Genomic DNA, 27,872 nt, shown 5'->3' with positions numbered 1-27,872 from the left:
GTGCCAACCCTGGCAGTTGTAGAATATGTAATATCAGAAAGATTTTATTTATCTGTCGGCCAGTAGCGTATCTCTGATCGATGTGTACCGTCTGTGGCTTATCAGACCGCATTGATTTGCAGATAACACTTGTGCTTTTGACAACTGACTTTTATATAAATACTTATAGTCTAATAGGTACTATAGGGGCGGGATTGTACCAATATACTAAACGGATTTTCCGTTGGTATTCCCAAAAATGGGGTAATTTTAATATGACAACGAGGTAGGGTAATATGTCGGCGTCATTAAAAACACAAGAGAATTTGAAGTGGTGTTTAAAAGCTGGTTCCACTACGAGTTTTTGTTTATATTTGGTTAACTAGACTCAAGTGCTTTAGAAAATGTTAAAAATATACCTGAGTGAGACCATTGGAACGAATACAATTTGCCTTCCTTGTACCTACTGTTATTATATTTACTTTAATGATCATGAACAATACCGTATAATATTAATGATTTGGAGGCCTCGGGGCAACAAAGGAGTGGAGGTGGCCCAATTATTTTCCAAATAAAATCGTAAATGAATTTCAGTCGAATTTTCAAATATATTTATTGTTAAACCAAGTATAGACTATATTATAAAAGTCTCTACTGTCCCCACAGTCATAAGTCAAAAGTCAAAAATCATTTATTCATATAGGTAACACAATGTACACTTATGAACGTCAAAAAAGAAATATACATTAAATGCTTCTCGAATCAAGGGCATAGAACGGAAGAGAAGAACTGACAGTAAACTCTCCGCCAATCTTTTTAATCGCCAAGTTTTTGTTTTACACAACGTTTGTAAGGAGCTGCAACCATTACACCATGTTCCACATGAGATCTTGATTAATTAACAGTTAATTAATAATAATAAAATAAATTAAAAACAAAGATTTGTCCTCTATCAGTAGGAGGCATGGTGAAATAGGAGCACACACTTACATTCTCGTGAGAGTAAAAGCCTCTCCTTGTGGGAATGACATGCCCCTGCAGATGTAGTCTAGATTGCCCTCTAAATCCGGGGCTGATCATGAATACTATCAATTGTCTGAAAAATATATACAGCTTAGTGGACTTATTGTGGGGGTATATAAAAAGAGTCAGTATGAAATATTTCTATCAGGTCCTGCCACCTCCATGACGTCACAACAATACCATCAAGGTGGTAGACCTCACACGCGCTTAATTAAAAGGGCTGTCGATTTTGAAAAGGGATAAAAAGGGCGCAATTCACCCGATAAGTGTATCTCTTAATGAAGCTATGCAAATTGTGCGCCCACGCACGCGGCTCCTTTGAGACCGCGCGCTACTGAATTTTTAATGTAGATTAGGATTTATTTGTCCGGTGAAGTGTAGTTAGGGATTAATTACGGATAGTGGATGCCTAGACGGGTTTTTTCTGTCTTAAAAGTTAGTGCCTGCTTTTAAGACAGAACACCTGGTTGACTTGCCTTTTAAAAAGGTAATAGGTCTCATTTTTAGTCCTAGTTCATAGTAATAATAAGTTTTAGATTTCTGAATCTGTTTCAAGATCATTTGTCAATCCATTAGGGAAGTAGGTGATCAGCCTCATGTGCCTGACACGAACCATCTATTTTTTGGGTCTTAGGCAACCAGGTTTCCTTACGATGTTTTCCAGTTTTCCTTCACCGTTCGAGCGAATGTTAAATGCGCACATAGAAAAGTCGATTGGTGCACAGCCGGGGATCGAACCTACGGCCTCAGGTATGATAGTCACATCACTCGCTGAAGAACCAAGGTCTATACTGTTCTCACAAAAAACTAAAATATAACAAACTTTGAACGAAAGTTTTTTTATTAATGTAATAAAATGCTAAAGTGCTTTTTTGAATACAAAGTTGCTTTTAATGCCTAAAAACAAAGTACTAGTAAAATTTACTCTAGAACCGGGAGTGCCTGATATTCTGGCAACACATTGCGTGCAATGCAAATGTCGGACCACCGGCGCACGCGCAGAAAAACATTAAGAGTTGCGTTAAAACTGAAATGTTTATTGGTGATTACTGCTATAATCGAACTGAGATACCGCGCATCACCACGGTGTATTTATAGGCGAATTCTTGATAGCAGTTAGACATTGGTTAAATGATATCGGAAATGTTAATGGGAATTACATTGTTGTTAATATTACATTAAAAATAATAAGAGTAATGTATATTTTAATTAAGACGGTGGATGAATGTAATAAAAAGGATAGCGTGGATAAAATGGAGGTGAGAGACCTCTGGAAGAATTTGGAGGACTCCGTCAGTCTGAATTCGTGTACTAATGTTTGACATAGTGACATGGATTTAATGTAATCATAATTATTTTGTAATTAATTTTATATACATTTTAATTACATTTTTTTAAATATATGTTTATCTTTTTAACAGTATTAATAAAACAATAGGAACGTAATATGATTATAGGGAATTACAGTATTTTCGAACCAGTTCGATTTCAAAGAGTTTACCAATCCTGTCTTCTGGCAATGTGAGTGTCCATGTGGTATCACTTAACATCAGTTAGCCTCCTGCCCATTAGTTAATTAAAAAAAAATAAGGAACTCTAACTTTACTCGTCTATCTATCTTAAACCTTATCAAACCATTTTCTGTATGAAGTTGCGAATTTCCGAAAATTTCTGTGTAAGTTTCATTATGGTCATTACCACTTGAAGACGCTAATTAACGAATGTAATATTTAAAGGCCCAAACAACTTATATTGTTCATATCATACAATAAAAGCGAATCAAAGAGCGCCCGAAGCTGTTCCAATAATTACTGATATTTAATAAAGAAAACAAATAAACTATGTTCGTGCGCTCGGCCGAGCATGCTTTACGACCGGTAATAACAGCCGACCACTGATTGAAACATTCTACGCTTGACATCTTGCGTCATTCCACAATTGACTATTGACTATGATAAACATCGAATGTTAAGTAAGAAAACATATTTTTCCCTTAGATTCTTGATTTTGACTTTCCACGGTTAAAAGTGTCCCGTATACCAACCTAAAAAATATTTACATTTTTTGGGTTAATAACCTATGACACTCACAAATAACTATTCTGTTGATCCAGATATTACCCCACAACCTCACAAACCTTTTTATAATACTAGTTAGTTCTTTCATTGAACACCTATAGAGGAAGAAGGCTATTGACAATATAGTATTAGCCTACGACCAAACAAAGGTAAACCTAAACAGTTCACACCTGTAGCTCCAATCAAGCTTGTATAACTTTAAAAAAAAGGGTGCGTGTACTTATGTACGCGCGTAAGAAGTTATACTTCTTTGGCATTATTAAAAATAGTTTTTGATTGCATGCAAATAATTAATTACAATTAAATAATCAAAGACTGGAAAAGGAGTCATTATAGTCAATAAAGTTCCGTTTACATTTGAAAAATTAAATAAATAAATATTTATTATTATTCTCTTAAATTAAGTGTAACATAAATTCTATTATTATTCGAATGTTGTTTTTAAATTATGTCCAATGCCGTAGCATCTTCCGTGGGCAACTTCATTCTGTTAATTTTGTGTCACTCTCATCAATTTTTCATAACGCGCCTAAAGAAGTATAACTTCAAAAAATATTATTGGCAAAAAAAGTATTATAACTTAATAATAAAATGGTAATCGATCCTGCAAATCCCGCGACTCATCTTAAATATGCCTAAACAAAATTCGCGGCGATATCTAACCATTCGATTAACGCGTTCATTGATTTACAAACGGAACATCGCATCTAAAATCATTCAGAAACAAATCCATTCGAAACTCCGGGTCAAGATTCAATCGGAAGTTGAGGAGGAATTGATCTTTTGTTGAAGAATTGGAATTAATCGAGGATACGTAGACCTCTGCCCATTGTACCATTGTGAACGAACTCATTATACCAAGAATTTTTGATTGCTTTGATTCATTCCTATTTGTCCTTTTTGTCAAAATATTGACGCTTAAATTATAAAAACACCTCACCATTGATTTGTTGATAATTCCCGATTACACAAGGGATGTACCTATTAAGGCCGATTTACATTATCTTAGTGTTTAGGAGAGTGCTTTAGGATAGTACTTTAGTTGAAACATGTAAACGCTACTTGTACGCTAAAGAACTTGCCTTTCAAGTTGTACTAAAGCACTCTCCTAAACACTAAGATAATGTAAATCGGCCCTTATACCTAGTAACATATCTTTTAATGTGGCATGTCGGGAGGTTAATTTGGATTTGTTCTGCACAAGTGTTACGAAAACGGAGAAAGCCCTTTGTGATCGATACTTTGAGTTATTTAGATTTTAATATAGCCTTGAGAGTTTATTGAGCATTGGTGTGTAAGTGCGGAAACTGATAATTGGCCTTCATCATATTAATTGTATATCATTGAACTTTTTTTAGCTGTAAGTTTCCCTAAAATACTAGGGTTGCCTGGAAGAGATCGCTTATTAGCGATAAGGCCGCCCGTTGCATGCCTTATAATTTTTATGTATTGTGTTTCTTTTATTTGCAACGAAGTGTAAATAAATAAATAAATAAATAAAATTGTAAAATAAAATAAAATTTAATTTTAAAAATTTTAAGCCCGTGAAGCTGAACATTTACAATTGATACGTTATGATGTAACCAGTAAGAAGGGATATGGTGAAACTTCCTTGAAACTAGTGTATGAATATTCATTCAATTAGGTATGAGCCAGACACATTTTTTTTATTATACTATGCCAAACTATTATTGTTTGTCCGGCAATCATATCCGGGACCTTCGTGTCACATGTGTTAACATTTGCAATGGTAATTTATAAAACATTAAAAATTTACTTAACATACTTAATACAGTTTATTTTGATAATTAATAATGCATTTTATTAGTTAATTGTCCTTATGGAGTATTTCTCCTGCAAACATAATATAGCATAGCATCAATGATGTCGAATGTCATCTTGACAGTACAACAGGCGTTTTACATTAGCTATTTTAGGAGTACACCTGTGATAAAGCCTTACAAGACCTGGGGGCATTGGCTAATGGACAGTATCGACATCAACAAGATACTGTACCAAACTGTCAGTTACTCTATCAAAATAGTTTGATTCCAAATTGCACGGCTTATCTGTATATTTATAGAGTAACACTAAACTGTGAATAATAGTCATTTTCGCAATTTATTTATTGTTTTTGGACAAGTATGTGGTTCTTCTGTGTCTGTAATTTTTGTGTACATGTAAAATCGATCTCAAGACAGTATTAGACATTGACTTCCGTATGTCGATATCCAATACATACTTTATTTTTTCGTCTCTTAATGTCTTAGCAATATTTTCCGGCACTATATAAAATGTGTATTAATTTGATAAAAAATGCATCAATGCAAAGAAAGTTAGCCTCACATAGCACGCCTAACCAATATTATGATAATAATAATAACGTATATCAACTCAAGTACGTTCCCCAACCAAGACTTCTTACTTCTGCCAGCCCGTCTTTTAACTTTTGTTCATCAGTATAAGCTGCTAATCAGCATAAACTCTCAGGTCTTTTAAATTCATTGATAGACTGTTTTATTCGTCACTAGATTTCAAAACTTCGACGCGTCTTTTTATGTCTTCTTTAACAGAGTAAGACTCGAACCCTCAATTTGATACAAATGAAGCGACAACAGACTTTTTTCAGTTTACGAAAAGAAGCCCGGGCCATTTCAATTCGAGATTTAATTTCTTGATCGGAACCTCATGTTTCATTTGCTTCTAAGTACTCATAGAATTATCAACACGCTATTGGACATTCCGTGTAAGCAAGTCGAAGTCGTTGACTCAAAAATATTCCTACATGTCATACTAAGCTTAATAAATCACACACAATTTAGCATCAAACGAGCACAAGACGAGACGCGATCAAACCGCCTTTACGACCGTACCAAGAATCAGACGAACCGTTGTCGCATAAATCAATTTCATCATACACAAAGACAATCAAGGATTTACCATCATAACTCGTACACGACAATATGGCCTTTAATTTGCAAACGATAGCGGATGTTTTGCCTTGAGCGAAGTTATATAGGTGCATGTTTCAAATTGTTTAGTTGTAATAGCAGTTTTATTCGGCGGTAAATCAAAGACCATGGTACAAATAGACCGGAATGCCTGATAGCTAAGGATGGAGTTTATTAATCACTAGCTGCCCCCTCGAACTTCGTTTTGTATATGATTTTTAGTAGCTACATACCAACATATGGAACATTTTGCTATGCTACCCCATAGTTCTGTTTACGGGAATAAACACTGTTTTTAAGGTGTTTCTGTGAAAATTTTCTCACTTTCTCCTTTATTAGAGTTCAAGGAATATATTAAAATAAAAAATAATACTCGCGCTTATTATTGATAATTGAGAACAGATTGTAAAACTCCCTTTTTGCATGCAATATTTAAAATTCATATTTATTTAATATCAAGTCATATCAAGCCCTTTACAGTCTCACATTTGAGGACTTTGATCTCACATTTGTGTATCTGCTTTTTAGCCAAGTTTGTCCTAGTTTGTTTAGTAGCCGATTTTTTAAATTTAACATATCCACACGAATGCCCCCTTAACTCAACCACGAACATCAGCGTGACATTCTTAATCACGAAACTATAATATTCTTCTAGGGGAGCTACAACTTTATATGGATCTTGGCCACAGATTTATAGTCATGTGGTACTCGCCTGTTAGCAAAAAAAAAACAATATCACAAAACAGATACAGAAATCTGATAGGGTAATACTAGTTAATATAGGTATACTATATAAATTATATAAGGGTTGCACTAGTTGTTTTTTAATAAAAAATAATGTCAATATAATTACCTCCTAAAGACTTACGTTAGCTCTGATATTAATCCATGTTCACACCATATAACTGAAACAAAAAAAAAATGCATAAAACGTCAAGGTTTTTCAAATTTTCACTTCTAATCAAGTTCATCTTCATTATACGAAAATACCTTTTTTGTGAATCTTTTAAAATAACAGTTTCCTAAATATGTATATTGTATATATAATTTTAAATCACCATTACTTACTACATATAATTTAATAAGTCGATTAAAATCTTTAGTAAATTGAGATCAGATTCCAAAAATCAAATTACAAGTTATTTTAAGTACAAAATAACAAATATTTATATGTTCGTTATTTCACACAAGTCATTTATGCGTCAAAAGTAAAAGTTGTATCAATCCCTATACAGATATACGAGTAATCGATTAATTCGCATATTGGCGCCACGAAGACTTATAAATTAAACCAACATAAATAAAACCCCCGTTTACAGTTAACTTCAAGAGAACACAGATCACAGTGATTGGTCGACGTTTAAGGCTTTTATTGCGGTCATAAACTGTATTTAATGGATGCCAAAAATCAGGTTAAATCTTACGGTTTCTGAAAACATCTCAATCTTTCGCACAATGTTAATGAGTGTATCGTTTTAAGGTTTTAATAATATAATTAAATAATTAGTTGCAACAAAAACTATTCTCTAGATAGATCTTTTAGCTACATAATCTAATTTTATTCAGAAAATTACTGGTTATAGTTTTTTTTATGTCTCGGGCCATGCCCATGGACACTCACACTGCCAGAAGGCTTGCAAGCGCGCTGCCGGCCTTTTAAGAATTGGTATGCTCTTTTAAAGGATCCTAAATCGAATTGGTTCGAAAATACTTCAGTGGGTAGCTGGTTCCACATAGTGTAGGAGCGCGGCTAAAATTGCCTTAAATAAATATATTTATTTTCCACTTTTTAGTCCTAGCAGCAATACGTGTTGTCTCAATTTAATCGTATTGCTTTGTGGACTTTAAAAAATTTCATTGTTTTTTCGAGATAAACCTATGAAATTATTATATTGTCGCTGATTCTTTATAAGTGTACAAAGTTTGAATTAAATCTGTCCGTTTAAAGTGGGTCAAAATCGAGTCCGAAGGAGTCGGTTACATACATACATACATACAGGTTAAGCTAATATAAAGCGTGTAAAAAGGCTCAATCGTGGAACGACGGACGTCGACGGTCTAATCATATATATATATATAAGAAAATCTAAAAAGTGCTTCTACGATATTCAACTGTACGAAGAGCGAGATGCATTGGTCATATTCCTTATCTACTAAAATTACTAACAAAAATCATTTCGTTTCTTTTACATCGGGATTCATAAATTGTATGAAAAATCTGACATTTATAAGTGGGCATCGTGTTGCCTATATCTTTTTTTTATTGAAGATTATTAGCTAAGATACGGGACAACCATAAAAAAACAGCTACCGCAACCCATGGACACCTACTTCGTTAGTAGATGCGTTGCTGGCTTTTGAGATATATTTTTCACTGCGAACTAAATATAGTCGCATTCAATTAAGAAAGCAATTTCGTGGTGACGTCATCGGAATTTTTATTCCAAAAGTCTGATTGATTAAATGTACATAACAGCACAATTTCTCAAGTGAAGTCGTAAAATGTGCAGTTATTTAAATCATAAATATTTCTTGTCGCGCGCCTGGATAAATCATTTCACTGTAAATAGGGTATGTGATGTAATTTTTAGGGTGACCATGATTATAACGTAAAACGGACAATATTTTAATGCGATATACAGAATGAGTGAAATAACAGGCGTCGGAGAATGTATTATAAAAGTTAAAATATGCGGAATTCATTAACTTATTTTTTTTATGGAACAAGGTGCAAATGGGTATAAGGCTGACACTCTCAATGCCAGAGGGCTCGCAAGTGCCTGGCCTGCCTTTTAAGAATTGGTACGGTCCTTTCTTGAAAGACTCTAAGAATTGGTTCGGAAATAATTCAGTGGGCAGCTGGTTCGACGGTGATGGAGCGCGGCAAAATCTGCCTTAAAAAGCTTTTATACAAAATGCTTTTGTACTGAATGGCACAACTGTTAAAAAAAACTTAAAAGGTCGTAGGTTCCATCCCCAGCTATGCACCAATGGACTTTCTATGTGCGCATTTAACATTCGCTCGAACGGTGAAGGAAAACCTCGTGACGAAACCGGTTTGCCTTATACACAAAAAGTCGACTGTGTGTGTCAAGCACAGAAGGCTGATAACCTGCTTGCCTATTTGATTGACAAATGATCATTAAACGGATACAGAACTCTGAGGCACACACCTAAAAAAGTTTGTAGCGCCACTGATTTGTTTTATGTATATGGTCACCCTATTTGTATAAAGATCTTTGCCGCCCGCGGAGCACGCACGACGTATGTACTTACTAATGATAATTGTTTTATTAATTGCATATTATGTTTTGATCATCTTTATGAATTATAAAGAAAACAATAAACTTTAATTCAAATACAAAAATACTTTTTTTTTTAAATTATTTTCAAGTCACAGTTAGTTTTCTTTTATACAGTTTTGAATCTGATCTCCCTTTGTCCTTCTCTTTCTTTGACTACATAGGAAGATGTTACTACATAGTTTCATATGTATGGATATTATTTGAATATGAATATGTATTAAAACAAATATGGAAACTGTTTAAACGAATAGTCGTATCATGTTCCTTATTTTACATAAAAATAATTAATCTACCACAAAACAGCTGCGTAGGAGACAGCTTATTTATAAAATTAAAAGTAAGATAACTAAGTTGACACGGGGACTGGTTTTGTTGTGACCACTATGACGTTTGCATTATCTGATAACACTGACAACTTAATCATTGTCATTAATAAACACTACTAATGCGTAAAATAAAGGAAAAAATAGGTTATAGACTGTCAAGTATTACTTGGCCTAGGCGCTTCTTACTGTCTCTTTTCATCACATCGTAAACACAATTTCACTGAAAGAGATGCATTCAGGATGCAATTAGAATATTATTAATGTCTTATTAAATTTTATTAGGCACCTTTAAATTAATTCTTGAACTGAAAGAAATTACATAATCAAAATATTATTGTGCACACATTATACTTGACTATTAGATATTTTTTACGCCTAAAATACTGCGGCTGTGTCGAACATTTGTCCATTCATATAAGAAGTATGGAATAGAGTTTACACTGTACAGTCTGCGCACGCACTTTAGTACTTGCCGCCGTGCCAGCCTGGAAACTATTGATGGATTAGTGGAAGACTACTGTCAAACTATTCATTGATCTATACTAAAACTAAGATAAATTATGCAAATACATGTATTCTTTCAACGTTAAGACTTTTTAGTAATTTATTCATTCGTCGGGTAAGTTAAGCACCAAGCACAAAGAACGAGGGCTCATCAAACATTAGTTTCGCACGAAAAGGTCACAATGAAATCGAATCAAACGCTTATCAAATCACGAGCTCTCAAGATTATCTAAAAACAATCGGTCGAACAATGGCGCAGACTTGAGGTAAATCTACGATTCCTTTCTATTTAATTAGAAATAGTCGTGAAATCGGCGCTCACAAAAGACGAATTTGTTGTTGATTATTAGATAGTTCAACAAAGAGTTTTCGTATCAAATCACACAATTAGAAATGATCGCTTGTATTGCCTGTCGGTCGCTTTGTCGGCGCATGTCATGGATGGAGCGCTCTGCTTGGATCTGACTGCCGTGAAATTTTATTTGAGTATTCTATAATCGATGATTTTTCATCACGATTTTCACGTCTTTTTACGTGTACGACATAGTATTAAATAACCTCTTTATATATATTGTTAATGTAAATGTATTTTGGTCAAAACTTGCGTTTGGAGTACCTACGTTCCAGTAGCATATGGTAATTAATAATGAATGATTTTGGTAGAGATACCAATCTTTAAGTGCAATAGCCGTAATAATAATTAAATTAATATAAGTGTGTGTAAATGTTAGAATTAAAGTTAAAAATAGTACTAAATATATTATGTCGCAGCAATGACGTTACGTCAGATGCATTTTTAAACCCCACACATGCGATTTATTTGATTAACCATAATTACTCAATCTAAAAATAAACGACTGTCCCATAGTCGATAGTAATACTGAATTCTAGTAATTATTACTACTGAGCTCTGTGCTCTGACGTATAATGACAATGGCAGCTGACAGTAACGACATTGCTGCGACAGACGACAGAGAATTCCGGAGGAAGACATTATATAGGTTAACTAATAACCAAATAAACTAAATAAGTATGACCATTTTAATAAACTGAATTACTAACAAATTTGAATAAATATCAAATAAAAGGTTTATTCTAAATGAAATATCAAAATTATTAAAAGCATAATATTTTAGATCTTTTTGTCTTTATAGTCCACATCAATTGGACAAAGTGGAAGACACCCTCACTGTTTGTCAGATGGATCGGACAGCCAGTGACGAGTCAAAGGATCGGAGTGACGGATGCGGCGTGACTGACCGCCGATAACATCGCAATTGTATCATTATCTTTATGTTTAATTTAATGTCTGAAATTCATGGACAAATTGTTTACGGGACTGCAAGTCTATTCCGAAAAATGAGTGTCCATGCGTCCATGCGTATAGGACACTTAACATCAGCTAAACCTCCTGGCCACTTCTTTAGTCCGGAGTGGAACTGCAGTTTCTCATCCCCGCTTATAAGTTCCATAAACGCTTGCTAGTTGAAGGAATGTTTTAAAGATAAACTGTGTGTCACCTACACGCCATATAATGAAACAGACCCTGCTCCATGCCCCGTTGGGATTTCGCGGCTTAAATCGCTGACTGCAGTAACAGATCACACTATACCGGGAGAGGTATGATTTCATAATTGCTATCGACAATACAAGTAAAAATTAGTTCTACTTTCAGTATGTTTTGATTCGCATTTTAAGTATTCGCTTTAGCATCTTGAATTATATAAACAATTGTTCAGACGTCTTAAAAAAATTAGGCCCCGTATATATTTTGTCGAAGCTTATTTGGGCCTCAACCTCACTAGAAGCTGTAATTATTCTCCGTACAATTATACGCTATCAAATCATGCCCACTGTAGTGTTCATGGTGGATACACAGTATCTTGTATAATGGGAATTAAGCATTTAACACCAAAATAAGTACAATTACAAGACCTCGACAAAGTGAGGAGAGCTCTCATCACGATGACTTGCGGTTTCTGCGGCCCTGTTGAACGCTACTGTAACCATTTTTTGGTCTTATTACAGATTTTCACTACAAAATTATATTAAATTCCATTTAAAACTATCTTGAGGGCTTATTAGTTTAACAGCACAATCTTATTATCTTTAACTTTGTAACTATAAATGGCTATAGTATTAAGAAATTTGAGCTTATTTGGCATTAATTTCTAGAATACATTTATAAACGTTATCTATAATTTATTCAAATTTAATTTATAAATATCTGTGTTTTTTAAAAATCATGGTCACTGACGTAACGGCTAAGTGACGGTGATCGACAAAAAGGAATGAAGTGCAATTTTATTAACACAAGCTCCGAAAACCATTCAGCCTCGTAACAAATGATGTTGTTTGGAATCTGGGAAATAGATGATGTTAGTCGAATGATAGACAGCTGGGACGTTCATAAGCTGAGCGATAGCATGAGTAGAGCGAGAGCAGAAGCGAGCGAGATTAAAATACGCAACATATACAAATAAATTTAATATCTGTCTGTTTTACGCTTAGGTATGTATGTGGAACTAGCTTCACACCGAAGTATTTCTGAACCAATTCGAGGGCCCTTCAATAAAAGGGCATACCAAATCCTAAAAGGCCGGAAAGCTCGCGACCTTACTGGCAATGCGAGTCATCAGGTGAGCCTCCTGCCTGTTTTACCCGTTAAAATATGTGATATATATAAACAAGTATGGTAATACATTGTTTATAGAATAATTTGTATGTGGACTCAACAAGAAGGAACGATTCTAAGTTGTACGAAGAGTAAGTCTATAAAATGGCATTTTCCATAAGCAGTTCATTCCTATTTCTTCCTATTAATATTTAATAATAATTTACAAAGCTTTGTACAAACATCGATCCTACTTTAAGAGGTAGTATAAAATCGTTATAGCTAAGCAGTTTCCAACGCTTCCGCTAAAACCAAACTCGATCCTTAAGACGACTTTGATCCATTTTTGATCCATTTCGCGTATCTATTGACGACGGTGACGACAGCAGATTGCTCGATGATTTTGGTGATTTTTCCCCATCGCTGGCTTTCAGGTGTGGACTTTTGTGTGAAGACCCTTTGAATAGGTTTTTTGCTGAGATTCTACGGTACAATTGCTGGATAAGTCGAGATCTATTTGTTTACTTAGACCAAAATAGATCGTCATAAAACTACTAATCATGTTCGTTTGTAATTTATAGAAGAATGTGTTGAGTCACGAATTGCAGATGAGACCTTTGCGTAACAAGAATATAAATAACTGTTAATATTACTTAAAACGATTATATTTACTTCAGTTTTGGTGTTTTCTTTGGATCCACTTGAACTTAGATCATGTTCGTTTTGATTTAGGACTGCATATGAGATAATTATTTGTTTAAATATACCTAATTTCATCAATAATAGGAACGTATCAACATATCTATAAACATATTTGTTGGATATCCGAGGTGGAAATTAGAGCATTACCCACGAATGTAGCACGAACCGACCCACAACAGTATCGCTGCTATTCAAAGACATGGTGAACAATGCCTACTAAAACAACCCCGAATAGTTCATATAAGGCTGCGTTAGAGGGGCTTCGGTGTCACTACTGAAACAGTAGTTAAACAGTTGGTAGCTTTCTCTTTAGTTTCGTAAGTAATGGAGCTCTATAAAGAAGTCCTGTGCGACAAGGTTTTTTTTTTTTTTTATTTAACATCCAAGCTACTTATAATTCCCGCCAAATAATGGCCACCTATCATTAGATGCGCATAAGTTCATACACGTAAACAAATCTTAAGCCAATAATTTAATTTGTTAGTTCAAACTTATACCTATTAACAAATCATTAAATGGGCTACCAAAATTAATGTAAATAAAAATCTACATAATTTAATATTTAAATCATCAACGAATATTATATTACTTATTAATAACTTTGTGTGGTCCATAAACATCAAATTGAATGCTTTTATATGAAGCGACACGATTTCGAAATACAACTTTTTATAGTTTCACATTGGTGTTTAGAAATGTCAATATTCTTTATTTAAACATTTGGAAGGATTTCCTATTCCCTGGACAAAGTTAAGGAATTATTCAGAAAACTTATCGAAAATGGAAGATGTGTGGTCAAAATGACTTTTAACAATGGCCGGCTCTAGAGAGAGATAAGCCTTTGAATTGAAAATCTATAAGAGCAGTGTTGGCGTCAGCGTATGTCTCTCATCCCTGAGGTCGTAGGTTCAATCCCCGGGTGTGAACCAATGGACTTTCTTTATATGTATATTTAACATTAGCTCAAACAGTGAAGGAAAACATCGTGAGGAAACTTTGACCCAAAAAGTCGACGGCGTGTGTAGCACTCGAAGCTGATCGCCTACTTGCCCATTAAATTGATCAACGACAACTGATCATGGAACAGATATAGAAGTCCAGGCCTATAAAAATAGCCTTCCGTACGTAGTGAAGTAGCCTTGTAGCACCACTGATTTATTTCTAATAAAATCTATCCAAATCAGGAAAATGCTATTTTAAACGTCAAGGATTTTTTTTACTTTACAGTTAATGTTTTCAATCTCGTTCTTCAAGTTCTTAATGTAAATTTAAGAACCGTTCTCTACAACAAAATTTCATAGCGGAAATTAATTTAAAAGTATAAGTTCATACATAATATGCGATCGTAAATGCGTTATAAAAACCGATGGAGTTTTATTGCTTAAGGATAAACGAATCAAAAGCGAGCAATATTTATTGATATTTACCCTGTATGCATTTTATCTGACAATGTATTTTACTCGAGTTTCACATCATAAAAGTTAGATGTAAAAAAATTCCGTCAACATCTTAAGTCGATCCGATCAGTACATAATGAGGGCGATAAAAATTAATGAACACTCGTAAAATGTGTAATTCATGTTCCGATGTCATTGGTGGATCGGTTGTTTGACGATCCGATGATATTAACATCGGTCCTATTAAAGAAAGGTCCAGTTAATTTTTTTTTTTTTTATATAAAGACAATTCACGCCAATTAACCTAGTCCCATGCTAAGCTGGTGAAGCTTGTGTTATGGGTACTAGGCAACGGATATACATACATATAATAGATAGATAGACATATAAATACATATTTAAACACCCAAGACCTAAGTACAACACCAAATGCTCATCACATCGATGTTCGTCTCAGCCGGGGATCGAACCCGGGACCCATGGATTCGCAGTCAGGGGTACTAACCACTAGACCAATGAGTCGCCTAAAAAATGCTAAATGTTACGATTTATCTTAGTTCGATACCGATAAGTTAATCGTTTTAGGACTGTGTGTAGCACCTTTAAGATATACGGGGATGCATTTAGTTTTTTAACATAGGCAATAACAATAAATATGGGTATTTGATGTTCAGACCTAACTTATCTTAGTATCGTATCCATTAAAATATCTCTAATAGTGGATAATTATGCATATTAAGAAGCTCAGTTACAAAATTGCTCGCATATTTAACGACTCATATGCAGTAATTAATAATGGAGTTAAATAATATTTAGGCTTCGGCTCCATCGGTTAAGTGTAGCTGTTAAGAATAACTCTGTATGCGGACTTATGTGACTTATTTCAGTCACATAAGTCAAGGTCAAGTTTAAAACTAGACATGCCTAAATAGTTTAATGCCTTAAGTCATAGCGTTCAAAGGTGTTTAATTCAAATGATATAAAATATAAATAAAAAATAAATCTTACATCATTTAAAGGCCGATTCCATTATCATAAATATAAGCCGCTGTTTTAGGAAAAAAAAATTTTTTTCCAAGAATATCGATATTCTATTGATATTAAAATATTATTTCTACAATTAATAATGTTGTTTGCGGGATTTCTTAGGTTTTTACACGGGATATAATTAAGTAAATGCTAAGAAATAATTGCGAAAGCGTATAATTAGCAGGAACGAGTAATATCCTATCGTTAAACGGCGCCTACGTCACTGTTAAACCTGTTAATATTGTATGTGTATAAGTAAATAAAACTGAAAAGTTAGACATTGCCAGTATTTAACTTTTGGAAATTTATTTTTTTATTTTTTATTATGGATACGTCATTTGGTACATAGTTTTTAACATAACTACATAAGAATAAATTATATTATTGTTGAAGGGCAGTGTTCAGCGACTTTCATCCTTCGTCGTAGGTTCGATCCCCGTGCACACAACGTGCCTTATAAAAAAAAGTCAGCTACTAAAAATACAAATATTCACGAAACAGATAGAAATCTGAGGCCCTGACTCAAAGGTTGTAGCGCCGCTATTTTATTTTTTCTTGTTGGAAATATCCCATACATACATTTATGTTTTCGTTACATAGGTAATACAAAAATTCAATAAATTTTTGTATGGACGTCAAATCTAGTACTAAGCCAGGCTGTCTTATTTTCTTCACCATACAAGACAATGGCACATATCAATTTCCAGCCCGGGTCCGAACGCATAACTTCAGAGTCAAGTTGCCTAACCACTACACTGCTGGTATAAAATCATTTAAATAAACTTGATTTATAAGATATATCACGAGATATACAGGAGTCGCTAACATGACGATTAATGCATTAGGAGCGTATAATTTATGACAATACTTTACGAGATAGCGGGAAAGTGCGCGATTAGTTCGACTTGCAATGATTTGCGGCCAGTTTCCTTTTCTGCATGATAGATGGCGTTAAGATCGTGAATATTTTTTAATTAAATAGCATAAATTTCATCTTATCTGTAAATGTTTTTGTTGCCATAGTAAAGTTAATCTTATGTAACCATGGTAACCGTTGTTACATATCGGTTCGGTTACCAAAATTAAGGTATTTTGGCGGTCGTTTCGTGGTCTTTACAATGGTCGTAAAAACTGTCGTATTTCGTAAAAAATCTTCTAATTTCTAGAATAAACTAATTATTTACGCTTCATTACCTTAAATATATGTATGTGAAAAACCAGGGTACATTAATAATTACGCAACAAGCCAAACAAGCGATTACTTCCAGACAACCCTTGCATGGAAAAATAAAAAGTAAACTATAATATTATACTGAATTATTTCTTCGGACTTAGGGTCCGGCAACGCACTTGCGAGCCTTATGGCAATGTGAGCGGCTTGTAACAAAAAAAACTACAGTATAATTCTGCTTTTTTTTAAGAATAATTCCGTTACGTATAGCTATCAAATCAATAAAAACCTACGAAGGCTCTATTTAAAATCGCCTAACAAATGATCATATTAAGAGAGGTGTAATAAAAAAATTACTCGTGCCGATACTACTACTATCGTTTATTAGTTACTCGAAACTGTGTATATAAAATATGCGATCACGTAACATGTCCATTGCCAGGTTTACTTCATTCTCTTTGAACTAGATTAGAACGTACATCCTTACTATGCAAATACATTTATGACTGATCAAGAATCAAATTTCTAGAACATTCTATTTTATAATTACCTCATAATTTTAATTCACGTCAATTCAAATCATTTATTTCAATCAGGTCTATTAAAATAGCATTTTTTCAAAATTACAAGTTAAAAATATAAATAAGGGCGTGCGTACAAAGTACACATGTCAGAAGTGAAACTTCTTTGGCAATTTTTAACTCTTGTTCAAATTTATACAAATCTAAAACTTTAGATTTCCGAGACTTAGAAGGAGGGAACGAGGAAGATATTATGTTAGGAATTCAATGAAATCTGTTAATTTATTTCTTCGATAAAAAAAGGCATTTTAATTTACAATTCGTCATTTGACATTTCAATACATTATTTTGCATAAAATATAAAATACTAATATTTCATACATTCTCTTTACGAAATTTTAATTTTAAAAATATAATTTCTATAAGGTAATTCACCCTTTTCACTCTCTCTCAATCGGTCTCTCCCTTTTCTTCGACAAAAACGATGCACATATTCGTGACGTTTTTTAAAAATGTTACCCTCATGCGCCTATATAAACCTATATAAGTAGATTAGCACACAACTACTTGCCTACGAAATAGAAATGATCAAAGAAACTAATGCAATCTGAGGTCATAGGGTTGAAACGCCCGTGGATTATTATTCTTAAAATTAGAGTTTATTGCCAGATCTTCTCTTCCGTTCTATACGCTTGATTTAAAAACTGGCAGTTAATGTAAAATTAGATACATTTTATATATATTTCTTTTTTAGCGTTACTAAGGCTATGTTCACATGTAACGCGCGTCAACGCGCGATCAAATTTGAAGAGCGTTTAGATGATGAGAGCTAAAGCGCGTTGCGAGAGTACTCGTCAGTCTAGTTCGGTAGAACGTAAAAAATGGACGTGAAAGAGGCTATTATTTTGTGGTTATATTATAAAGAAAAATATAGAAAAAGAAAATGTACACATTGGGTTCATCCAATTTTGAAAAAAAATACAAATTATATTATATTTTTTATACAAATTTGCTATATTCCAACTTGCTGACCTTTTTTCTACTTCATCGATTAGTAAGTCGATGTCAATATCTTCAATTTCACTCATTTTAAATGCTAGAACAAAATATAATAACGAAAATTAACAAAATTACATGCGATCGCGATGAAAGCGCGCGCTAATCTGAACAGCAAACGGACATTACTTTAATATCAAAGCGCGCGTCAACGCGCGATCACCTGCGTCTAGAGACTTTTTCTCTGAGCGCCGCGTTGACGCGCGTTAACGCGCGCTCATGTGAACAGTTGTATGAAAATACCACAATGTCTAGTCGCGCGATTTGAAAACGCGCGTCAAGTTTTTGCCATCTGAACATAGCCTAAGTGTACATGGTGTTACCTATATGAATAAATGATTTTGACTTGACTTTGAAAACCTAAACCATCTTCATAACTTTATGAATGAGTCGATCACCTCATTTCAATAACGTTTTTTATTCACATGTCTCAAAAATAAAATTGTCCATTAAAACTTAGTGTTCCAAATTTAAAATCGCCTAAGCTCCTGTCACAGTGTCAACTGTCATAAGATCACGTCCTAATCACATTTAGAAGTCATCGCTCCGTGACCTTGCCTTGCTCAAACAGGACAGCACAAACAGTGAAAAACAAATGAAGCCGATTAAATATTTATCCGCCTAATTATCGTACGTGACTAATTATGAATTGTTTTTACAATTAACACCGAAAGAGGCTTCTTTGTTTAAAACTACATCTTATCTCAGTAAGCTTTTGTCGCTTTTGACACATTAAGGGTCTGTTTTACAATGTATGGATAAAGTACCAAATAGCTATGCAACACATAAATTATTTGGAAGATAAATTGTGCTATTTGACATTCATCGGAATCATAACTTATGATGGACTTTATGTGACGAATAGCGCTATCTGACAGTCGTGAAACACAACAATGGTGTTTATCCTACCAATAAGTAATATATAGCTAATTTGGAACTTATGTAGAATTTATCCGTACATTGTGAAACAGACCCTAAATATAAATCAAATAGTATGCATTCGTTAACTTTTGTTAATGAACGTCAAACAATAATCAAATGTTCAGTCACTTCTCAAATCAAGGGCGTAGAAATGGCAAGAATCCTCCATTCCCTTTAATCGCAAAGTATTTTGTTCTACAAACGTAAAAAGTTGCAATAAGACAATGTAAAAATCTCATTAAATGAAAGAACTTACTTTTTAGACCGATATAAGTTTTTGATCTCTATTGTTCGCTGCTACCTCATATGTGGCGATTTATTCATAAATTATGTTTAATTGTAGGCGAAAATCGAACCAAAAATTCATTAAAGGATTATTTATTTATAAATACATATTCATACATTAACTTTTTAATTTATTTCTCAATAGCATTATTAATAAGACGATTCCAAGAAATTGTTGCGATTTGAATAACAAATGTCAAGAATGCAATAATTGCATATGCAATATCTGTATAAGGCAATTTATCTAAACGCCTGGTCTACAATTTTATTCAGTGAATAATTTATTTACACTTTGTTGCATTATAGTTAGTATAAAAATTTAACATAATTACATGTACAGGCAACTGGCGGCCTTATCGCTTTCGAGCGATCTCTTCCAGGCAACCACTGTGAGAAAAGTAAAAAAAATTGTCAAATTAGATAATGTAGGCAAGAAGTGCAAAATCACATATATTACATATATACAGTTATTAAGATTAAAAAATAAGAAACTAAACTAATAAAGGATACATGAAAAAAAAATGAAAAAGTGCACATGAATCATAATAATTTAATTTAAGATCAGTCTCACGTCAGTTAGTAGTTATTACGAAAGTTAGGGATACGATGTGGACAGGTAATGTTTGTACAGAAGAAATTTAAAGGAAGATAGAGAAGGAGCTAAGCGAATAGGGACGGGAAGTGAATTCCATAGCCTAACAGCAGAGACCTTAAAGGACTCGCCAAGAAAGGAGGAGTTACGACATGGGATTTCTTGGATATAGTTTTTGGAAGAGCGTAAGCTATAGTTATGGGAACTACAAATTCCTTAGAAAAGTTCATACACAATATTCCACCCTGTCTCTGTATATATATGTACCTAATATATGACATATATTTAAGACACAACTAACCTAACCACTGTAGGAAGCATTGCGAGTTCGTAAGTATCGTTACTACATTTAAATTTAAAATATTTTACTAATAATAAATAATTATATATAAGCAAAGATAAACCAAATGCTTAATTCATAGTTAGCTGTTGGAAGTTCAAATAATCATTATGACAAGCAAAATTGAACTGATGAAAATTAAATTTATATTTTGCCGTAATAAAACGTTAGCGTAAACAAAGATCGTATCCAATCGATCTACATCACAGTTTGATTGACGCACAGACAGACAGCCCGCTTCATTCGATATAATTACACTGCATATTTTATTGCATAACAGGAAATCATGCAATATTTTACCTTGGACCATCGTGATAGAGCTTAAATTAACTCAACTTATTGTAATTATTGTCATAAAACAATAATTGCGGATATAAATCTTTTTTTTAACGTCAAGGAGCGTGGCTTAAGGCTAACGATTTATTATGGAAGCTTCCAGAATATCAAAACCTTTGTCTAATACTTCCACATTTGACGCCACTTTGTCAAGCAATTGCGCTATAATATTGTCAAAGATAGTAAAATTTTCTTTAATATTGCTACATTACGGCTCATTGGTCTAGTGGTTAGTACCCCTGACTGCGGATCCATGGGTCCCGGGTTCGATCCCCGGCTGAGACAAACATCGATGTGATGAGCATTTGGTGTTGTGCTTAGGTCTTGGGTGTTTAAATATGTATTTATATGTCTATATATCCATAATATGTCTATATATCCATAATATGTATGTATATCCGTTGCCTAGTACCCATAACACAAGCTTCACCAACTTAGCATGGGACTAGGTCAACTGGTGTGAATTGTCCAATCAAAAAAAAATATTACTTTACCAATGAATAACAAGCATCTGACCTGGATGAAAACACGACACAGAACTAATGCGTTGAAACCCCGAATGTATCACTGGAATTTCTATATTTCTACACGTGTATGTCGCATCAAGATGTATTTAAAAAACTGTTTCACCATGGCTATCAAACTATTGAATCATCTTTCCAAAAGTGACAGATCACTGCTGTAATATTTTTTAGGGGAAGGTGATTAATTTTTTAAAAGCATGGTACCTTTATTATGTGGGAGAGTATTATACCATAAGTTTTGACAACAATCATCTTATCTGATCTTATTATTATAACATTTGCATGCCTTTGCATGTAAACGATGCATTATTAATATTAAGTCTAAAACAATTGGTTTAACAATAGTGAGAATTACGTCGCAAAATATCTGTAGGCATCTATGTTTCTGTCGGTTTACGCATTTACACAATTAAATAAAACTTATTTAATTGATAAAAACTATTTTTAAATTATTTACAATACACCCGTTTTGAGGAAGATTACAGCAACCGTGATAAGACAGTGGAGTGAACGTATCATACCATCGCCTTACATCAATCAATTCTTGAAAAAACAGAATTAAGCAACCATATTTTTTAATAATCATAATATGTACGTGACCCAATAATTGGCTCTTATAACATTCAATGGTCAAATTCATAGTTTTAGTCACAGGGAAACCTATTTCGAATTGAGATGAATGCTTACAAAATAACCTACGTAACCATTATTATTATTAAAGCTTTATTAAGTCATCTATACAACAATTCGTTACTTTACATTCCTTAATATTAATAGTTGTATTAGTATAAGTTTTAATAATTTTAAGTAAGATTAATATTTCTTTTTAAGTGGTCTAGTTTTTGTATGGCCCCTTTTAAGTTAAAAGCCTACTCCATTTCTCTATGCAACATAACCATTATGGGGTATTAAAGGAGACGAACAAATAGTACAAAATTTACTATATTCTGAAACCAAATTGTAACCTAGACTAAATATATTACGCGTAGCGCAGTTTAATCATAATAGCTGTTCGGGCATCAATCAATAAATTCGGCCTTCGTGGCGCTTGATTGATTGATTGACAGTTGACGGGCGAGCCGGTATTAAGCGACGCCTAAATAAACAATAATAGATGAAACCCACCGTTTCGAAAACAAGCGATTGACCTGGGTCAAAACGCGACTCCTGGCACAGATCGTGCGTTAGAACCCCAAACGTACCACTGGAAATATTTGTATTACATTTGCTGGTACGGTGAAGGAAAACTTCATGAGGCGAACCCAGGGGCTCGTCGCACAGGGGCAGATGCCCAGAAACAAATAATTAATGAAGTGAAGAAATTGTCTTCTACAGTTGTGAAAGCAGTGTTGGCCTAGTGGCTTCACCGCGCGACTCTCATCCCTGATGTTCAATCTCCGTGCACTTTCATTCTATATACGCATTAAACATTCGCTCAAACGGTGAAGGAAAACATCGTGAGGAAACAGGCTTGCCTTAGGCACAAAAAGTCGACAGCGTGTGTCAGGCACAGGAAACTGATCAGTGATCACCTACTTGCCCATTAGATTGACAAATGATCATAAAATAGATATAGAAATCTGAGGCACAGACCTAAAAAGGTAGCACCACTGATATATTTCTTTTTGTACAATTGTATACGATGTTAGATACAACTGACGACTCATTGGTCTAGTGGTTAGTACCCCTGACTGCGAATCCATGGGTCCCGGGTTCGATCCCCGGCTGAGACGAACATCGATGTGATGAGCATTTGGTGTTGTGCTTAGGTCTTGGGTGTTTAAATATGTATTTATCTATCTATAATATGTATGTATATTGTATATCCGTTGCCTAGTACCCATAACACAAGCTTCACCAGCTTAGCATGGGACTAGGTCAATTGGTGTGAATTGTCTTAAAAAAAAAACAAAAAAACTGTTTCCTTTTTTTCTGAAGAAAATAGAATATGTCTTAATAATGACGACTGGACTACCGAAGCATTTAATACTTTATAGTAATTGTAGGTTTATATTTTTTTCCTTATATAAGATCCGAGTTTGTTATTTGTGTACCATAAATACTAAATAGACGTTCCCATTAAATATCATGGAAATTAAAATTTATAGACTAGCGAAAAATAATAAAACAACGAAAAAGGGCAACAATTTTAATTCTCATCGGAAGCGGTCGGGACTAAATCAATATGATATGACAGTTACGGTCAATTTATGGCTCCCGGTTAATTACAATCGGGGGGGTTGGGGAATGGGTACAGAGCTGGGGGGGCAGGGGCCTAATGACTTGTAAAGATGCTGCGTGAGTAACAGACGGATTTGGGTAACATAAACCATTAATTTTGAGGAAAAATACTACGAAAGATGTAATTATAAGGTGACTATGACATGACGATGACCACTCAGGACGCCTGTACATATGACAATTGACGTAATAGGGTTTAATGCCCATGCAACAAGGGCCATGGACTACGCTGGCTGGGGCGCCTTGAGCGAATGGGCCAAGATCAGGCGGTGAAGGAAGCGGGCTTGAGCCTAGAACCTAGGTACCGCTGGATCGACAGTGTGGAAGAGGATCTGCTGCGGCTGGAAAGCTTGCAAGACATGGCATAGGGCGCTGTAAGATTCTCATTTCAGAGTCTTAACCAATTTTTGGGTCGCAGAGCTAGCGAACTGAGTCAAGGTTACCCTTCTCTCAGGTATAAATAGTGCTGCAAGTATAGTGCTATGTGACGAGGCGATAGTTGTTCCTAGATTTTGCATATATTATGTGAAGTCACAGTAGGTACCTACAATAACCTTTTTTTGAATGTGATAATTACATGAAAATCCAAATCTATTAATCTAAAAAAAAACAAGAGGCGCTCCAACGATTCGTGATCATTTGTTTATTTCTAATAGGCCGTTCAAGTATTACGTAAGCAGATTTACTGCAATTTATCTCATATATTTTTTATGTTTATACCACGCTATCTATGTATTGACTAAGAAAATGAGCTTTTTTGAGATTTATAATTAATTAGAAAATATAGATTTAATAAAAAAAATTAATTGTTCCTAATCCTAGTTCGACATTAAAAAAATCCCAAGTCATCGAATTGTAAAGCTAAAATTCATTTTACTTCAAAAAAAGTTTTTTGAACTCAAAAATACAGCCGATATTCTAACGATAAGCTACAATAGGAGAATTTGGCAGCGCTAAACTCAATATAAAATATATTAAAAGTAAATTGCAATCTCTTTGAAAACTAACAGAGAGATACAGCACTTAAATGTAAACTATTACCGAAAATATTTACACGAACCACAAATAAAATAAATAGATGCGATCAAATCACGAAACAGACATGTCTTCAATAATTAAGAGCCCAATCACCCACGTCCCATATAAATCTGCGCCCGCGCAACGTATGGGTGCGAACGACGCGCTGTCAAAACATGCACTATCCATTCGCGCGAGTGATACAACACAAACACTCGAACAGATCAAAGTGGAGTATGGTTTGCGTTATATCGTGCTTATATTTTGTGATTATGATACGAATCGGGTGACCAGGCTTTGGAGATTGGCAGATTTTCATTGATGTTTAAATGCCCTTATTGTGCCAACCTATGGCAGCGAAGGCACATTTCGTAGACTCTTTTACTAACCTTCAAGTAAGTGGTAATGGATCTTCAAGTGGATATAAATATATTACCCGCTAATGCTAATGCTGTACCCCATGCATATGCAACCTTTGTAAAACTTTCGAGTTTCTTCGAAGTCATATTAATAATAATTAAGAAAAAGTAAAGAAACCCTCCAATAGGCCGCATCACACTTAACATCAGGTGGGATTGTTGCCAAACTCCTGACCAGTTTTGTATGAAAAAAAAACGACGAAAAAGCGATATCAAAATATTATGAACTTTCAAATTATTTATGAAGGAATTTTACGAACAAATGTAGAGTATCAGACACATAATGCAAAAGTAATTAGATTTTATAAAACACTTATTATGCACATGTTTAACCCCTATTTATTAAATAACAGATTTTTTTATAGAATAGAGGAAAAGCAGCAGGAGGATCCTATGGACACTCAACGCTAGAGTCCACGCGAATACGGGCCAGCGAATTTCTTGAACCCTAAGTCGAATTATTAAAAATTACTCAATATTCCCAAAAAAATCGGACATCATGGCCACTCTACAATCGTTGTTTAATCGTATAGCACACATTGATGTCGTCCACGATACTTTATTGCACTTTTGATCGAATTATACCTTCCTATGTTTACTCGATACGTTTTTGATCTGATTGTAATTATGTGCTACGCGATTCAAGCAATTCGTTCGATGTAAATCGATTATTTTAATACTCGTGAATAATATCGAATTGACGTATTTATAGATCACTTGCGTAACGAAGATTGTTAGAGATGTTTATTTTAATAGCCAAAGCTTTTATAAGAAGCTAGCTAACTTCGCCTCATTACGTTTTTTATGCCTACCTTTGCTAAGCTACTAATACTAACATATGTAACATTTCGCTATGCTACTCATAGACTTCGCTTTTCCAGAATAAAAACGTGATGTTTATGCTATTCAGTGCAATTTTTTATTATTTTTTGTTTATCAAACATTTTATCAGAGTTCAAGGAATAAATTTAAAAAAAAAATCCCAATTGGTCCAATCGTCTTCAAGCTTTGCGTTTAGCATTATATTTTCTAATTAATTTTTATTTATATAGAAATTGTATTGTAGAGTTTTTAGTTTAGTTTTTGTAACATACAAATATATTCTCATTATCTTTAAATTAAGTTTTATATGTATTTATAAACTACAAAAATCAAAGAAATCTAATACAGACAGATGTGTAACACCACCTCGAGGGCACTTTAAATAACGCATATGAAAAATTTAATTAAAAAAGAGCTTTGTTGTATGTATGTTCATATTGTATATTTAATAAACCATATTTGTACGTTTGTATAGATTTGCACCAATTAATAGTTGTATACTACAATCTATTCTTATATAGGAAAAAATAGAAAAATATCGATTAAAAATATTCTTGCCATTAGTTTCCTTACTAGGGGCTTGTCAGCGATAAGGCCGCCCGTAGCATCCCTAATAATTTATGTTATTTGTTTGTTAATGTAATGAAATTTAAATAAATAAATAAATGAAACATTACTTGACTAACATAAGCTACAGTTATTTCCATAATATTTAAAAAATAAATTTCCAGCCGTGCAAAGCCAGACCACTAGTGCACACATATAACATAGGTATAAACTATTCTCTGTCTATCGGTTTCATGACCATGTCAATCTAATAAGCACGTAGGTGATCAGTCTCCAGTGCCTGACACACACCGTCGACTTTTTGAGTCTAAGGCAAGTCGGTATCCTCACGATGTTTTCTTCACCGTTCGAGCGAATGTTAAATGCGCACATAGAAAGAAAGTCCAATTGGTACACAGCCCCGGATCGAACCTACGACCTCAGGAATGACAGTCGATGAAGCTAGGCCAACACTGCTCTAAAGAGAGGAAAGACTATGTTACAGAATTGAAATATTCTAGTCTATGCCATAAAAACCCTAACCTTCATAACAACGGCCGGAAATGACAACACCCAAAAATGAACAAAAAGAAAACTAGTTTACGTGTAACGATAAAAATTCTTGCGTCTTACTGCATAAATCTCGTTGTGTCAATTAAGTCCGCCTAATATCGTATTTATGTAAATCTCTGACGAATCCAACAAAGTGACCGGATTGACCCATACATTAAGATAAATACCATACAAAATGTCATACAACAGGCTGTAGATCATGGCTTATCTTAATATTCTAGAATCTATGATCACGCTGAATTCTGAAGCAGTTCCTACGCGAATTCTTGTATAAAAACCGAGGCTGTATTATGTAACTGAACTGAAATAAATACGCTTATAATGATACGAACCAACGTAGTTTAATTAGGGCATCAAGAACTTAGTGCTCCAGAACTCCTGGAGTCGCAGAATAATTGTCTGAAATTCTTAAAAGACAATAGAAATGCAGAGGGCTGGTATTTGATGGAATTCAATTGTCTTGGGCTAATCTTATGATAGCTATTTTAGAAAATATACGAAAAATGTAAACAAATAATATATAATATTAAATAAATAAACCTACAACCTTTTTAGGTCTGAACCTCTGTATCCTTCTGTATCTGTTTCATGATCATTTGT

General features: G+C 34.0%; 1 protein-coding gene across 1 annotated transcript in view; it reads right to left on the bottom strand.

Annotated features, from left to right (window-relative positions):
• The window catches only part of LOC125054788 (protein tiptop-like), a 219,479-nt gene that overhangs the window by 186,006 nt on the left and 5,601 nt on the right, over nt 1-27,872 (bottom strand). The window contains exon 2 of the mRNA XM_047656886.1: nt 6,885-6,936. The gene's annotated coding sequence lies outside the window, so the exon portion shown is untranslated. The remainder of the gene's footprint in view (nt 1-6,884; nt 6,937-27,872) is intronic.

Source organism: Pieris napi, chromosome 12, assembly GCF_905475465.1.
Source record: "Pieris napi chromosome 12, ilPieNapi1.2, whole genome shotgun sequence".
Classification (NCBI taxonomy): Eukaryota; Metazoa; Arthropoda; class Insecta; order Lepidoptera; family Pieridae; genus Pieris; species Pieris napi.
The sequence above is the reverse complement of the archived record's forward strand: the minus strand, read 5'-3'. Positions and strand labels throughout refer to the sequence as shown.